Raw genomic sequence first — 17525 nt, 5'->3', positions numbered from 1 at the left:
CACTTTGGCCTCAAGGTGCTCGATCAGCTCCTGATCCGTGAGATCGAACTTGATGCTAGCTGACAGCACCGGCCAATCCTTCTTGGACTTGCATCGGTTAATTCCAGTTATATGGTACTCAATGTATGATCAATCGCCTGTTTTAAGTGAATGATGAAAGATTTGAACAGATAAGTGGTACTCCAAATCTGAAGTCCACAATATCCGAAGACGCCGCCGGGATTCTTGTGTCACCTCACGCGCAGCGTGTTCTCACGTCAATTCAATGTGTGGACATGATGAATAATTTGACCGACGTATACTAGTACTGCTAATGTACTACTTACTAGTCGTATTTAGTGTCACATTTTAACCATAGGTTTAACTAACAAAATGTCAATGCATGTCACCGAAAATTATTCCATTGGAAACTATGTTCAAATATGAATAAAACAATATAATTTTTTGTGACATGCATTAACATTTAGTTAGTGATATTTATGGTCAAAATTTCACACAAATTACGAAGGGGGCCAGTAAACTAGGAGGGATGTAGTAGTACGAGTAGCACAATATACAATATAGAGGACTAGTACAAATTTAGAAATGGGGTAAGAAGTTACAAGGCCGTGCGACAGACTTTGTAGGCTACATGAGTAATACAAAATATAATTCCCATTGGACAACACTTTCACCAACAAGTACACACTTGAAGCCTAATTGATATATATATATATATATATATATATATATATATATATATATATATATATGGCTTCTTCACAGCATCTCCATCATCATTATCAGTACATCCCATGCAGGTGAGTTAGGATACACTTGATCCCAGAAAGGTATCTATCATTCTAACTCGAGGAGTGCTTCAAACAAAGAACAGTACATAATATCCAACAAAAGAGGGTCATGCTACAACAGTAGGACACATGACTCAGTATAGATAGCAGTACGAATCAAGTTTTGTGTAACATCCCAAAATTCTAAATTTTGGAATTTTATGATAAATAAATAGACTGATTGTTTGTTTGATTGTTTTGTGATTGATTGTGTGAAATTGAGTGAAATTCGAAAACTTTTTGAAAGTTAAATAAGAGGGAATAAAAGGACTTTCCCAAACTTTCATTTTGCATTTATGATCTCCATGAATTCAAATTATTTTCAAATACAAAACTCTAGAGAGAAGATGATATGACTTCTTCCATTTAATTAAATGAAAAAGGGTTTTTGAAAATATTTGAATTCTATTTGGAAATATTCCAAATTCAGAAACTCTAAGAAACTCAATGATTTTCATGAGAGAAGATAAAATGACTTCTTCAAAACATATGAAATATGAAATGGGAGTTTCAAAGAATAAAATTTAGAGTCCCTTTGGGGATTATTTTCAATTTGGAGTTATTTAGGTTTCATTCAAATTATTTTTCTAAAAAAATAAAATATATGGAAAATAGGGTAACATGATTCCCTACATCATAAAATTGGAGAGAAATAAATTTGAAAGTATTTTGGTATTTTTTAACAATGATTTTACTAGGTTTTATTGTAGCTGTAGCACTCTTTGTTTTATTTAAATTTTTGTTGATTTTATTTGACGTTAGTAAAATGTTCCAGTTGTAGGAACTCTTTTTCTGAAAATTTTGATATATTATTTGCCTATATAATGTTCTTATTTGTTTTGTTTTTATTATTTTTCTTTTATCTGTAAAAATGTCTTTTAAAATAAATAAATAAATAAATAAATAGGACCGACCGGACCAGGCCGGCCGAATTCGCTAGGCCACGGCCCAGCAGGCCCAGCGCCGCGCCACCGCCCCCATCTCTGGCTCAGGGCAGAGTCCCAAGCGAAGCCGCCGTCGCCGGTGGCTCATGCCGCCGCTGGACTTCTCCTCTCTTGACCCCTCCTCCACGCACTCAAGTCCGACCCCCCCCCATATAAGTAGGAGCCCCGCTGCCCTCTCTCTCTCCCGCATCTCGCTGCATCTATGCCGCTGCCCGCCTCGCTCTCGGCTGCTGCCGACCCCACCTCCATATGCGCCTCGCCGAGCCGCCCCACCCCGTCTACTTCGTCGGCGTCGCCGAGCCCCGGAGCCACTGCCCTGTCCCCGTCCGAAGTCGCCGCTGCCATCTTCCTGAACTCCGGCGATCGCCGCGGTAATCGGCGCCTCACTTGCCGTCGGATCTAGATCCAACGATCCAGATCGTTTTGTTTTTTTCACGAAACGTTTTCTTTAATTAGTAAATGTTCGCTATGTTAGTTTCTGTCATGAACGAGTTCGCTGTTTGGGTTTAGAAAATGAGCGTTCATTAGATAGATTTTTTTTATTTTAAATTTTGGCCAGGGACCCATCCGTGAATATTTTATTTATAGATTAGTCCCTGATCTTCAAACGGTCACAACTTTTTACCCGTTTTCCAAATCCAACGAAACCAACACCCACTTCTTCATTATCATCCCCTCTATCCGGTCAAATAACTTGAACATGTTTTCGAAAGTTTTAAAATTTGAACTCAAACAGATTTGTTTTGAATCTTCTTTTGTTCGTAACTTGATTTTTATAACTCCGTTTGAGTTGATTCTTTTTGCAAATCGAAGCTCTTGACCTAAACTTTCTGATAAGGAGAAATTCACTTAATTTTGGTACTGTTAGAAATTGTTTTATGTTGCAAGAGTTATTTGCTTGGTTTAGATGTTTTCCGAATTATTTTTCTTCGGTCTTTCCGATCTTTGGAGTGATTGCTTATGTGTGGTTACTATTGCTTGCTCATGATAGATTGACCGGAGTATGACGAGTAGAACTATCAGGAGTTATGAGCGCGAATCATCTTCATCATCAGTACAAGGAAAGTAACACATTGATCATACTCTTTTCATACCTAGTTTTATGCATTGGTTACAACCCTCAAACATTGCATGGTTAGGAGTCGATAACATGTGGGTATTAGGAAGTAGATGATGTGGTAAAGCCTATTACCTGTTTTATTTTCAAACCTTTGTGAGTTACTCTACGTTAAGCTTATGTTGCTATGTTATGCTCATAGACGTGGATTGGGTTTGAGTGTATCCATGACAGATGTGAGATTGTTAATTAATGGTTCAACTTAAGGTGGCAACTCTAATACACATCTGGGTGGATTTTTGGTTTGGGCACCTGGGTTATACCAGTGTTGTCCTAGGAGATCCCAGGGTTATACCGTCTGATCCTCCTATGGTCCGCCACCCAGGCTCAAAGGGATCATAAGATTATTCATGCTAGAAACTTCTGTGTGCAGCCACAAGCTATTATGGGCTCTAGCATAGTTGAGTAGGTTACATGACCTCTTCAAGTGGTAGGCCAGCATATGTATGGGATGTAGGTTGGTACTGTCTACCCGGGGTTAGAGTTAATGCTTCTGAAAGACTGTGTCTCGGTCATCCATTTCTCAAACACCATGTAGTGCGAGAAATCCAATGGAGGAGATCGATCCTTGTGGGGAAAAGTGTGCAAAGCTCTGCAGAGTGTACAAACTAATCATGGTTAGCCGTGTCCCCGGTTATGGACATCTTGAGTATCTGGTTCTTGACTTATTGTTCTGATCTCATCACTCTAATCTAACTAATTTGTTGGGTTGATGATTATTTTGATTTGGGATTGAGATGGGGTTGCCATTCTCAATGTCTTCAACCAACTTGGTAGTTAAATAAAATATATTCCTTTGTTGTAGGAAAAAATTGTCTTTTTCTGCAAAATAACCATAGAGCCTCCAGTAGCCAAATATGCATGTAGTGATAGCTATTATTTCCTCATTGTCCTATGGTGTGAATTTGCCCGTACATTCAATTTACTGACCCTTTGTGGCTGCAACGTCTCATGTTGCAGGATTTCTTATGACGAGTAAGTTATACGTTGGGGTTACGATTTCTACACTCAACTTTGCCATTGGTGTTGATGGGAATCCACAACCTTTTTGTTACTTCCGCTATTTGGATTGAGTTAATAGTATTTATGTTACTTTATAGATGTGATTTACCTCTGTTATAAATCCTCAAGTATTGTGTGTGTCAGCAGACCGATCCAGGGATGACACTTAAGCACAGAGACTTGACCGTCTGAGGTCAGGTCGCTACATTGTGCATATTTGCTGTTTGCATGAACCACATCACCGCATTTCGGGTTTGCAAAAGCCATCCATCGCATGGAAGCTTGATGCCTTTCACATACTGAAGATTATCTGGCAACAAGCTGTGTCGACGAATCTCTGGATATGGTGATTCATGAAACCCATGGTATGATGTGTAAACACAGTCCCCCTGGCGAATGGAAGTTGCATAGCACGGTAATCATCACCGGTGATATGATCGATGATTGGTTGGATGATCGGATAATTGAGCCCGAGGAACATGGAGTAGTTGCCGAGGCTGTAAACCTACTTCCAGTTGCATACGCCTGGCCCAACGGAGCTGGGATCTTTCTTGAACACAAAGCAGCTATAGCCATCAATGTCAAGAACGCCCCAGGCATTGTACTACATCTGGTTTGATGAAATGGTTTGGTCAATTTGGTACGTGCAAATGAGCATCAAATGACCGCTGTCAGCTGAACGAGCGATAAACCGCCACGCATCTGCTGGTATGATTCCAGGTCCTGGAATCATGAAGGCCAGCGCATTTGCGTCTGCTGCAACAATTCAAATTGGAGACCAAAAGGACAAAAATAAACAATCATGTTCATAGTATGTGTGGAATTAAGATTATTATAACAGTGACACATATCATAGACAAAGAATTGCAATGCCGTGGTCATACTCATACCCAAGTTAAAAAAATAAGCCAATGGCTTTCATATTCTAGCAATATATCATGGTTCAAACATCATGTAACAATGAGAGGAAAACAGATATGTCAGGGCCTACTCATATTCTACCATAGCACTTACTACACTTATCATATCAACTCTAAGCAATATCATGCGTTGTTATAAAAATTCTGGAAATGATAGTAACATATAGCAATCATGAGGTTATACTCATAATATCTATTCTAACCATCATTAGATGCCAATTGTTCTCATATCAACTCTAACAATAACATGTGTGGTCATAAAAATCTAGGAAATGAGAGGAACATATAGCAATGATGTGGTTATAGACATACTATATATTCTAAATTCGCAACAACGAACAGGCAGTCGTATTCTTAAAGGAAAGATGAGATGAGATAGAACAATTACATGAAGATAGATTCCACCAGTATATGCAGCCAATCTGCGCATCGACCGCATAAATGATGCCATCATGCACTATAGCATCAGGCAGAAATGTTGGGTGAAGAGGATCGAAGATGAGCGATAACCATGTATGGCGACCGGATTCCAGATAGATTAATCCCATGTTGCACATGACAATGAGCTTGTAATCCATGCAGTCTTGTGATGGTGTGGGAACTTCGCAGATTACAACCTTCAGCAAATAGAGGTCGAGCCAAAAGCTCGATGCGTCTCATGCATAGTAGGCAGGAGTGTCCGGCGGGCCGCGAGGCTCGATGGCGGCGGTATCCAATGATGGACGGGTGATCTCTCACTGTGTGTACATATCCACGAGACGCCACGGACTACCGGATTGGTGGATGAGGACAATCCAGTTGGCCTTCATGCCCGCCCAGTAGTGGCCGCGCATGAAGGACAGGTGGACGGGTAGTGGTAGCATGTTGAGGGGCACCACGGCAACCTCCGTAGGATCGTCAAGTCGGTGTCTGGGACACCTGCGAGGATCGGACATTAGCAAGTAGGGTGTCTTGAAAAGAGTCGTCCGGTTGTAGACGAGTAGACGGTACATAGACACCGAGCATGCGGCCAGACGGACGGTGCTGAGCAGGTCCATACAATTACAAATCTGCTCCAAGAGAACATCGGGGAGGGAATTCCAATCACGGCTCTGCGTTTTAGTCGGTTTTGCCATAGGGTTTTTTAGGGCGCTGAGTGAATGGGTTTTTCGGTGCCTGCGAGCCAGTGGGGAAGTGGATTCGGGCGGGCGAGCGAAGAAGATGGCGTGTGTGGCCAAGCAGTGAGCAGGTGGTACGCGCGAGCTACCAAGGAAGATGGCGCGAGCAGGCGAGCAATGAGCGGGGGGAAATGGTGTGCGACCGACGATGGGGAAGAGAGGAGGAAGAAGAGTGAAAGATGGGGAAGAAAGTGCATTAAATTTCAATTCTACTAGTACTACTACCAGGATATACCATCCTTCGAAGTGTAAATAGTTACACTGATGACATGTGGGTCTACCTCAAGAGGGCCCATATTTCAGTTAATGGAGGAGAGAGGTGTGTAGTCGTATATGCGGAAGCGTGCTCCACTAGCAAACATGATGGCAGTACTGGGTATGGCTGATTTAGTAACACCAACATGCTGGTTCAGCTTATTAAGAAAGTGTCCCATCTGCTGCAGTGTGTATTGTCACTTCACTGTGAAGACTAGTTGAATAGTTCTCTCTGACTGAGATGGGGAATAATGGATCGTGAAGACTTCCTATATACAGTATACCTATGCCTGTATGCTCGGGCCCCTCCCAATGCTCCGCCTTGTACAGGTGCTAAGGCTGCCATGTAGGCAAAAAGTCTGATGTGGCAACGTAATTAAGAGGAGAGATAAGTGCACTACTAGGAAAAGCGCTATAGATGATATGGACACTAATGGCGCACCAGACATGTGGTGCGCCACTACTATATAGGAGTGCCCAAGTTGGAACCAGGGGCTCGACAACGAGGATCAGCGGCGCCTCCTCATTCACGAGAGTGCACGCCTCAACCGCAAAGATTGGTAGTTTGGCGGGGGGGTGCAACTCATTGATAGAAGGGGAGTTGTTCCCGCCAAGATCTCTGCCGGGGGCTTCAGGAAGCTTTGCTGGGAGAGGCTTGCCGGAGTCCAGTTTCCTCCTGTTTCAGGCCATTATTGCCGGGGATACGGAGGGTTGAGTCAGATGGAGAACAAAAGTCTCTGGTACCACGGGTAGTTTTTGCGCAACGCACTTTGACAGATGATCAACAATGCTATTTTCTGCACGTGGCACGTGCTCTGTTTGCAATCTGTCAATGCGCTCCACGAACTTTCTCACTTCCTTGATGTATGCCTCCATCAATGGGCTTTCATAATCCTTGGTTACTTGCCTCACCACAAGGTGTGAATCTCCATGGATGATCAACTTCTGGATTCTCAATTCCGTTGCAATCCTGAGCCCGGCAAGGAGTCCTTCATACCCTGTAGTATTGTTGGTATCCTTCTACCGGGGAAAATGCATTTGAACGACGTACTTGAGGTGCTCCCCAGCGGGACCATCGAGAAGCACGCCAGCTCCTACACCTTGTAGGGAGAAGGCACAGTACATGATCCATTCTTGGGGCGCTTCCTTGCCGGGGATAACTGTCTCCACCATTTCTTCGTCAGGGGTAGGTGTCCACTCCGCAAAGAACTCTAATACTGCTCTGCTCTAAATAGTTGACGTGCTCTCAAACTTCAGACCCAAGCTGGAAAACTCCAAGGCCTATTCCACAATTCTGCTAGTGGCCTCGGGGTTTCTGAGTATGCGTTGCAAGGGGAACCGGGTAACAACCGTGATCTAGTGGGCTTGGAATTAGTGGCGTTGTTTCCTTGAGGCCATGATGAGGCCAAAAATCAACTTTTGCATGCCAGAGTACCTCGACCTAGCCCCCTGCAGCAGGGAGCTGATGAAGTATACTGGCCGCTGCACCACCTTCTTCCTTGCAACGACCTTGGAACTGTGACCGTGGCCCCACTCTTCTTTATCTCGATCTGCGTCCGACCTTGCCGGGATGGGTTCACTTTCATCTCCAGAGGGAACGGTGATGTCGGCTGCTGCTTCATCTACCTCCTGCTATGTCACTAGCATTGTGCTAACCACTTCATTGGTCGCCACAAAATATAGGAACATCGACTCTTGTGGTTTAGGAGCGAATAAGGTGGCAATAGAGGAAAGGTAGGTCTTTAAATCTTGTAGTGCAGCGTCTACCTCCAGGGTCCACTCCACATGCCTCGCCTTCTTCAAGATTTTGAAGAGTAGTAGGGCACACTCGACGGACTTGGAAATGAACCTGCTCAGTGCGGAAACACATCCAGTCAAATGCCTCACGTCTTTAACTGTCTTGGGTGCTTGAATTTTCTCAATCGCCTTGTTCTTGTCGGGGTTGGCCTCTATCCCCCGGTGGGACACAAAGAAGCCAATTAGCTTTCTAGAAGGAATGCCAAACACACACTTCTCCGGGTTGAGCTTCAAGTTGATCTTGCGTAGATTTGCAAAGGTCTCTTCCAAGTCCTCAATGAGAGTCAATTTGTCCCTGGTTTTGACCATTATACCTTCCATGTAGGCTTCAATATTCTTGTGCAGCTGGGACTCAAAGCCAATCTATAATGCTCTTGCAAAGGTGGACCCAACACTATTTAACCCAAAGGGCATCCATACAAAACAGTATGTGCCACAGGGGGTTATGAACACAATATTCTCTTCATCTTCTTTGGACAAGAGGATCTGGTGGTATATGGAGTAGGCATCCAGGAAGGAAAGCCGATCACAACAAGAGGTGGAGTCCACAATCTGTTCGATGCACGGCAAGGGGAATGAGTCCTTTGGGCATGCTTTGTGCAGATCTATGAAATCTATGCAAAGCCTCCATTTGCCATTAGCCTTGTGCACCACCACTAGATTTGTTAACCACGTTGGATGCAATACTCCTCTTACCAAACCAGCTACCTCAAGTTTCTTGATCTCCTTGGCAACGAACTGTTGCCACTCCGAAGCTTGCTTCCGGACATTTTGCTTGACGGGTCGGGCATGTGGGTAGATAGCAAGGTGGTGCTTGATTACCGGGGATGTCAGATAGTTGCCAAACAAACACATCGACATTCGCCCGTAGGAAGGCAACGAGTGCGCTTTCCTATTTGTCGTCGAGGGTGTCACTGATAGTAAATGGACCATCAGCGCCAACCAGCCCTGCCGGGACCTTCTTCACAGCAAGTGCAGCAGCCTTGGATCTCTTGCTATTGGAACTCTTCGGCAAGTCATCTACAGGCGCAGTGTACTCCGAAGAGGTGCGCATCCCGGAGTTGTTGCTAGCATCCTTGCTAGCTTTCCTCTTTTTCTTGCTTTCCTTGGCGGGAGCAGTAGCTTCCACGACATCTACAACGATTTCTTCCAGGTACATCTTATCCACACATATGATTGCGTCCTTCTTGTCTGACGAAATGGAAATGACGCCCATTAACCCTGGCATCTTCAGAGTGTTGTAGGCATAGTGAGATGCCGCCATGAATTTGGCCAGGGCTAGGGGACCAAGGATTCCATTGTACGACAGGGGGAGGTTAACTATGTCAAACACGATCTTCTCAGTCCGGTAGTTTAACTCCCACCGAATGTCACCGATAGTGTGATCTACCCCTTAGGATGACTCCTGCCGGGGTTGATCCCTTGGAACATACTAGTAAGCTTGAGCTTATCATCTGCAATCTTGAGTTTGCTGATAACCTTCGGAGAAATCAGATTCAACCCGGCCCCACCCTCAACCAACATCTTTGTGACCTTGAGGTTGTGGATCGTTGGTGAGACCAACAACGACCAACACCCTACTGCGATGGTGCGGTCAGGGTGATCCTCCTCATCAAAGATGATGGGCGTGCGGAACTACTTGAGCGGCTTCTGAGAATCTGCCACTGGCTCCACGGCGTTGACCTCACGCGCCCATTGTTTAAGTTTGCGGTGAGAGGAGTGCAAAGATGCACCCCCGTCCATGCATAGGGCATCAGTGTATCCTTTTTCACTCTCGTCATCTAATAACCCACAAGAAAAGGGGACCACAATAGTTTTCGAGGGTAGAGTATTCAACCCAAATTTATTGCTTCGAGAAAAGGGGAGCCAAAGAATATTCTCAAGTATTAGCAGCTGAGTTGTCAATTCAACCTCACCTAAAAGACTTAATATCTGCAGCAAAATATTTAGTAGCAAAGTAGTATGGAAGTAGCGCTAACGGTGACAAAAGTAACAGTAGCAGTTTTGTAGCAGTCTGTCATGGGAAACCACGGCCACCTATGGGGCCAGAGGGCCCCTTGCTGGTTCGGTAGGGGGGCGTCATGTTGCACAAAGAGCAGACGAGCATGGGGCAGCGCGACAGAGGTCACACAGGAAGTTTTACCCAGGTTCGGGCCACCGTGAGGCGTAAAACTGTACTCCTGCTTTGGTGGATTGATGGTGGAAGAGTGGTGGTGGAGCATAGTACACTTGCTCGGTAGGGGGGCGGCAGTGGCTACACGCGTGTGGGTGTGAGTTGTCCAACCATATACCCTTTCTATGGTTGTTATGGGCCTCATTTTATAGATTAAGGGGCTACCATAATGGCAAAGTAGTCATTATGCACTGATAAGATAGCAAACAATGCTATCATACCTAACTCTGCAGGCCGACAGGGCGCATTAAATGCGCCGCTCAACGTCACGTCATTGGTTCCCCGGCATGCCTTGCCAGGCTATTTTTCTAGCTTCACACCTACTTTATTGACACATCACAGGACGGGTTTCATCTGTAGGCATCTCCTGTAGAAAGAGGCCGCCAATGGCTGCCACTTAGTCACTTTGTGGCTTGACACCACACTGATTGACGATGTGGGTCGTGGTGGAGTGGTTAGTCAGGCAGTTTCGCCTCCGCGAGTCCTGGCAGGCCCTGCCGGGACGCCTTGGATGTCTTCTTCCGGGGGCGGCCCCGTCCTTGTCGAGCTCGCCAACCCGGCAAGAGAGGCTTTTTTTCCTAGTGGTACCTTATTTCTTTGGCCTGTGCTTGGTCTTCTTGATCTGTATGTTGGTCCTTCGAAATTCTTGGTTCCTTGTATCCGGGCACGGCCTTGGCTTGTCTGTGCACAAGTCAGGAGAAAATATATACCCCTTTATGTTTTCCCCGATATAAGCCCCCGGGCCTGAGCCACATGTGTGGCGTGGCACGTTGGGTTAGGCCCCAAAAAGTGTAGGACATGTGGCAGGAGAGGGTGCGCGTGCTGATTTGCCATGGCGACTAGTCAATCCAACGTCCACTTCGCGCAATTACTGTGCGTCATGGGGTCGTGCGCCATGGCAGTAACTTTCTGAAGTGTCGCGCCCCTGTTCCACGCTTCCCCGCTTAAGAGTAGGGGAAAAGCGGAGTGGCACGGTTCACATGTCTCTTGCCTCACTCCCTCATCTTCTTCCTCCGCAAGCCAAACGATAGTTTCTCCTCTCGCCCTCCTGTTCGCCACCGCCATTCCCACCGAATCCCTTACCCTTCTGCATCGCTGCCACGGGAATGGGGAAGAAACCCGCAGAGAAGGGAAAGTAGATGGCCGCGGCGAAGGAAGCCGCCACCGAGGGAAGCAAGAGGGCGACAGAGCTGAACAAGAAGCGGAAAGAAGATGTCATCTTCATCTCGTCGACCTTGTGTGGTCCAGTCCTTCAGGCGAGGTATGGGTATCTGTGGGGGAGGCCCATTCCGAAAGGGCACGGGGCGCCCAAAATCTTTCCAGCGGGGAAGGAAGATCCGCCAAACTCATATCGATTCTTCTATGCTTACTTTATTTGTGGCCTTTGTTCCCCCTTCTCCGAATTCTTTTAGGCGACCTTGAACATCTGTGGATTCCACCTCCTCGACTTCACACCAAATGCAATGGCAACCATGGCCATTTTCGCGCATTTGTGTGAGAATTTTGTTGGAGTCAAAACCAATGTGGGTCTATTCCGACATAATTTCGTTCTGCGGGTGGAGAACAAGGGCCACTCCCGAAACATAAGATGGATGCCGCAGGTGGTGAGGAAGCTCTGGGATTACATCCCTGGGAACCAGCGTGAGAGGTGGGATGAATGGAGAAGGGATTGGTGCTGGATTCAAAATGAGGAAGCACCCGAGTTTTGTGAACCACGGAAGGAATGTCTTGAGCGCGGCAAGGAAAGGAGCGCCAAAGGCCTCACTTAGGATAGGCTATGTCCGACAATCAACAGGATTACCCGTTTGAAGGCTGCCGGGCTAACCATCAAGTATGTGGGGGCAGATTTCCTTCTCCGTCGTATCTCGCCGCTATAGGAGAGGGACAAACCCACCTGGCTGTATGGGGATGCTGCTGATAGGACAAGGTTTCTCCCAAGGTAGGCCAACAACTTGTCAGTTTATGGCGATGGCTGGTTGTGTGACCAATTGTTTGGTCGCTTCGAACCGTTCAAGCTTCCGACAACTTTTATCCCTCTGAACATTAATTCAGCCTGGGACAAGATATTGAAGTGGATGTCGGACTGCAATGCCGAAGGGGTGGCGAGCACCTGGAAGCTACCCACCCTGGATAAAGAGCTCCAGTGGTTAAACACCCTAGTGGAGAAAGCCACCAGGCTCGAAATTGGAATGTACAAATGCACCTCCTTTGTGGAGGTGGCATATATCTTGAGGAGGATCGAGGAGGACAAGTCTGCCCGCCTCGCGGAGATGGAGAGAGCAGCGAACGCCGAGAAGGGCAAGGGGAAGGATGAGGACAAGAGTTCTTCCCTTAGTGGTAGCGATGCTCAAGTGATGGAAGGGGCTGCCGGGGAAGAACTTGTTGGGGATGACCTTGTCGGGCTAGAGGCCCCAGCCACAGTAGCAACAAAGCTTCAGGAGGAGGAGAATGCTGGCGAGGTGGTGGAGCCCAAAGAGGATTGGCTTGCGGCTGGGCCTCAAGCCCCCGAGCTGGTTCTGGACCAGAGCACTCGAAGGAGCGCCGCCAACCGAGGGGCGGCGGACTCCAACCTGATGCTAACAGCCAAGAGGATGAACAAGACCACCACCAAGGTCACCAAGGTCGAGGTGGCGTGTCGCCAATCTCCTCGCCTTGCTCGGACCAAGGCTCCCTCCGCCAAGCGATCGGCGGACGTGGAAGTGGAGTCCAACTCCCACTCTGGCTCGAGTTCCTCATAGAGCTCATCTTCCCCGGAGCTCCCAGCACCACGCCATACACCAATGCTGCCGGGGAGTTCTGCCCCTCTGCCTTCAAAGAGAGGAAAGGAGTCCCCGCCTCCCATGGAGTTCAACTTGAACTCCATGCTTATTAAAGAGCAGCAAGGAAGATTTTTCCTGCTCTTCATAAGCATCTTTGATAAACTCAATTATCTTTACTAACTGACCTTTTGTTTTACTGTGCTGGTAGGGAAGTGGAGGAGGACACGACAGCCCTCATTTACCGCCCATAGAAGAATCTCCGCCGTATTGGGTCGTTGAGGGGCGCGGAGAGCCCGATATTGGCTGGGGGTGACACAGAGGATCCCGTGCCGAGCCCCCAGTCCAGCCCCCAGCCCGAGAGTGGGGACGTGGTCCTACCCGCTGGATGTGATAAGGATGGCCTCCCTGCTCCCTCGGCCAGAGGAGGAGGTGAAGCAATGCAGGGCGAGCCTCTTCCCGAGGGGCATGCTTCCCCTGCCACTCGAGTGGAGAGCATTCCCACGAAACCCTCCACGGAAGAGGTCACGTAGGAGGCTGCCATGTCTACCGCAGCAAAGGGCAAAATTCATGGCCCTGCAACAGATGTTGCCGGGGAAACTTAGGTCCCTGCCCGATAGACTTCTCCAGGTACTCCATTTGTTCGCTTTTTGCTTTCTTGCTCTGATTGCTTCTCCTAATTTTCTCATTTGCTTAGAAATTCCATTTCTCTATTGTTCGCCGACCTTTCCATACGCAGCACCCCTAGCCGAGGAACCAGAGCTGCTGGAGGTGGTGGCTGACATGGGAAGGGCTGCCGCAGAGGAAGGCATAGAGATTGCTGCAGCTGAGGGACAGGACCTTGCTGGCGAGAATGCCCAGGATACTTTGGCAATGGTGGAGCACTCCTCGGAGGACGCCCCAGTAGAGGAAGTGGTTGTCAAGGCAAAAATTCCCATCCAAACCATTGATCCACTTCCCTCCTCTAGGATCGTCGCTGAAACTCTGCTGACTTCCTCACACATGCTAGCCATGGTGTTGTCGTGTCCTCAAACTGGAGCCCCTGGCCCGTCTTCGACGACGGATGCAAAGCTCGATGAAGAGCTTGAGCGCCTCCTGGCACCGTTGTACCTGGGAGCTGGAGAGGCCGACGACTCAGCCGCCATCATAATGGATTTGTCTTTCATGGAGTCCATGGCGGCGGGCATGAAGGAGATGCAGGCCCGACACAGTCAAAAGTGGCAGGAGCTCAAGGAGCAGCACGAGTCCGCCAGCGGGGTGGAACAGAAGCCGAAGGAAAAATGCTTGGAGCTGCACGAATGGCATGACAAGCAATTCAAGCTCCTCCTGAAGTAGCAAGAGACGCTCCTGATGATGAGAGAGGACGTCATGGCCCGCGAGGCAACCTAGTGGATGATACATCTCTGTCATATCCAATTTTCCAAACACTTTTGCCCTTGTTTTGGACTCTAACTTGCATGATTTGAATGGAACTAACCGAGACTGACGTTGTTTTCAGCATAATTGCCATGGTGTTATTTATGTGGAGAAACAAAAGTTCTCGGAATGACCTGAAACTCCATGGAGATTATTTTTGGAAATAATAAGAAAATACTAGCAAAGACTCAAGGCCAGGGGGCCCTGTCAGGACCCTGACTCAATGCCACATCGATCTAGCATGTAACACCTCATATCACTTTGCGGCCTCACGCACGGTATTCCCACGGGTGTCGCCTTACCTTTGCCCGGGACCGTTTGCGCCTTTTGGCACACGTATATGATAGTGTCGCTAGCATCCATATGATAAGGAGCCCGGGCTGACATGGCTAGTCGTAAACCCAAAGTGGCACAAACTTACAGGGACAGGCATCCATGACCCAGCATCAAACGTGTCAGACATCAGCGAGTGAATCCAGGCTGTAGCACTGGGCTAGCAGGACTCCGGTGAACCGGGCTGTAGCGGGCTAACAGGACTCTGGTATTCATCGCGTGACATTTCCCCGAAGGGACAGACACAGGAACGAAGAAGGACACATGCCGGCCAGCCTAAGTGTTCCGGAGCAGTAGCAAGCTACCATGGCTCAGTGGAAACACTAGGAGACATTTCCCGGTAAGAGAGGCTACTAAGAATAAACAACTAGATAGTCAGATCCCACACATACCAAGCATTTCAATAACATACACACAATATGCTCGATATGTGCAAATACAACATGGCATCACAACATGACTCTATAACTCAAGTATTTAATCAATAGGCTCCGAGGAGCGAGATATTACAAACAGGGGTCTCATGACCCAACATTCAGAGCATACATATCAAAGCACAAGCGGAAGCTATCATGTCTGAGTACAGACATCTATAAATGAAAAAGGCTGAGAAGCCTGACTATCTACCAAATCCTGCCGAGGCACAAGACCGTAGCTGAGGTAACAAGCTAAACATCGAAGTCCACGTGGAACTACTAGTGAGACCGAAGTCTCTCTGCAAAAACATAAAATAGGCAAACGTGAGTACAAATGTACCCAGCAAGACTTACATCAGAACTAACTACATATGCATCATTATCAACAAGGGGATGGTGGGGTTTAACTGCAGCAAGCCAGCTTTGACTCGGTGGCTATCCTAAACTACGACTGCAAGCAACTCTTTTGAGGTGGCGCACACGAGTCCACATATTCACCATATCAATACACCACTATGGATCCGCTCCCGTCTCCCTACGAGAACGCCATCCATACCACTCACGCTTATCTTGCGTATTTTAGAGTATCCACTTTCACTTGTCTATGAACTGATATAAGCAACCCAGAAGTCCTTTACCGCGGACACGGCTATTCGAATAGATGATATTAACCCTGCAGGGGTGTACTTCTTCATACATGTTTCCACCACTTAGCGTCTGCACACGACATGTGCTCGGCAGACTTCAAGCGAAAACCGAAGTGGGTGTAGACCACGACCTACCTAAACACCTAAGTCTCTAGTCCAGGTTTATTGCCTATTCGGGTTCCATCCATGAGGAGATCCGGCCGGAGTTTCGCTCACAGCCCCAAACGATGTGAACAGGGTTCCCGAGACACCAAACGGGCATCCGGTACACCGTGCCACGTACCTACCGCATCACAGCCCACCCCTACGGTTAGTGCTGTCCACGGCCTCCAGTAAGCTACAAACACCAGACACTACTTGCAACTCCTGGACAGAGGACAAGGGTGAATAAGAAGTCGAGCGGGGTCATATTTCAGGGCCCAATGTATGGTAGTAGCTGAATCATGGATCACAAACACAGAACTCAGTTCCTGAGGACGGCTGCAATGAGACAACCCACCATGTACTCCTACATGGCCTCTCACCACTACCTTTACCAAATCGTGTTCACACACTTAGCTCACACACAGTAGGACATGTTCACACACCTCTGATTCATCCCCGATGAATCAGACCTGACTCAACTCTAAGCAGTAGCAGGCATGACAAACAAACATGAATGAGTAGGCACAACAGGGCTCAAACAACTCCTACTCATGCTAGTGGGTTTCATCTATTTACTGTGGCAATGACAGGTCATGCAAAGGATAAAGGGGTTCAACTACCGCAGCAAGTAACAGTTGAATCGTTGTTGTCCTAATGCATTAAAAGAGAGCAGGAGCGAGAGAGTAGGATTGTATCGGAATGAACAAGGGGGTTTTGCTTGCCTGGCACTTCTGAAGATAACATTGAGTCTTCATCAGTGTCAACGATCACATCATCGGTATCACGTCTATCGAGAGGGGACAAATACCGGCAACACAGAAGGGAACACAATCAATGCAGTGCACAATATGATGCATGATTATGACATGGCAAAATGAATCTGTTTTGAGCTAATGCAACTAGCAACAGATTAAATGAAGTTGGTTTGAATACAAGATTCAAATTCAAACTCCATATGTGATTATTTAAATGCCCTTTATATGATTTGTGCTAAACAGCATCTATAAGTTGTTCTAACATGCATGAAAATGGTACAGATGGATTCCTTGAATTTTTCTGATAATTTTTCATATATAAATTATTTAATTTGGAGTTACGGTTGAATTACTATGAAGTTTTGAAGTTTTGAACATTTTCTGGAATTTCCTGAATATTTAGAATTAAAATAATTCCAGAAAATGATTTAACTGCGTCAGCCTGACGCCAGCATGACGTCAGCGAGTCAACGGCCAGGTCCAGGTCAAACCTGACGTGCGAGGTCCACACGTCAGTGACACAGGAACTAATCCCGCGTTGACTCGGGCTTTGACCCGCTACGGGGCCCGCTGTCAGTGTCTGTTAGTGTGCTAATTGGGGGGATTAGCCGCTAATGGCAATGCCACTTCAGCTCCCGCCGGAGTTTCGCCGGCGACGACCATGGCCGACGACGGAGATGCAACGTGTGCTCGCTACGGAGCACCATTCGACGCGTGGTTTGCTCCTACGGGTAGCTGAAGATGCGCCGCATCCAACTGGGCGAGCGGCAGCGGCTGTGGTGGCCGGAGCTCGCCGGAAACGAGCTCGCGGCGGCGCCGGAGTTCCGGACCTCAACGAGAATGGAGCTCCGGTGCACGGGGAA

Source organism: Triticum aestivum, chromosome 6A (assembly GCF_018294505.1).
Source record: "Triticum aestivum cultivar Chinese Spring chromosome 6A, IWGSC CS RefSeq v2.1, whole genome shotgun sequence".
NCBI lineage: Eukaryota > Viridiplantae > Streptophyta > Magnoliopsida > Poales > Poaceae > Triticum > Triticum aestivum.
This window is presented reverse-complemented; position numbering follows the sequence as displayed.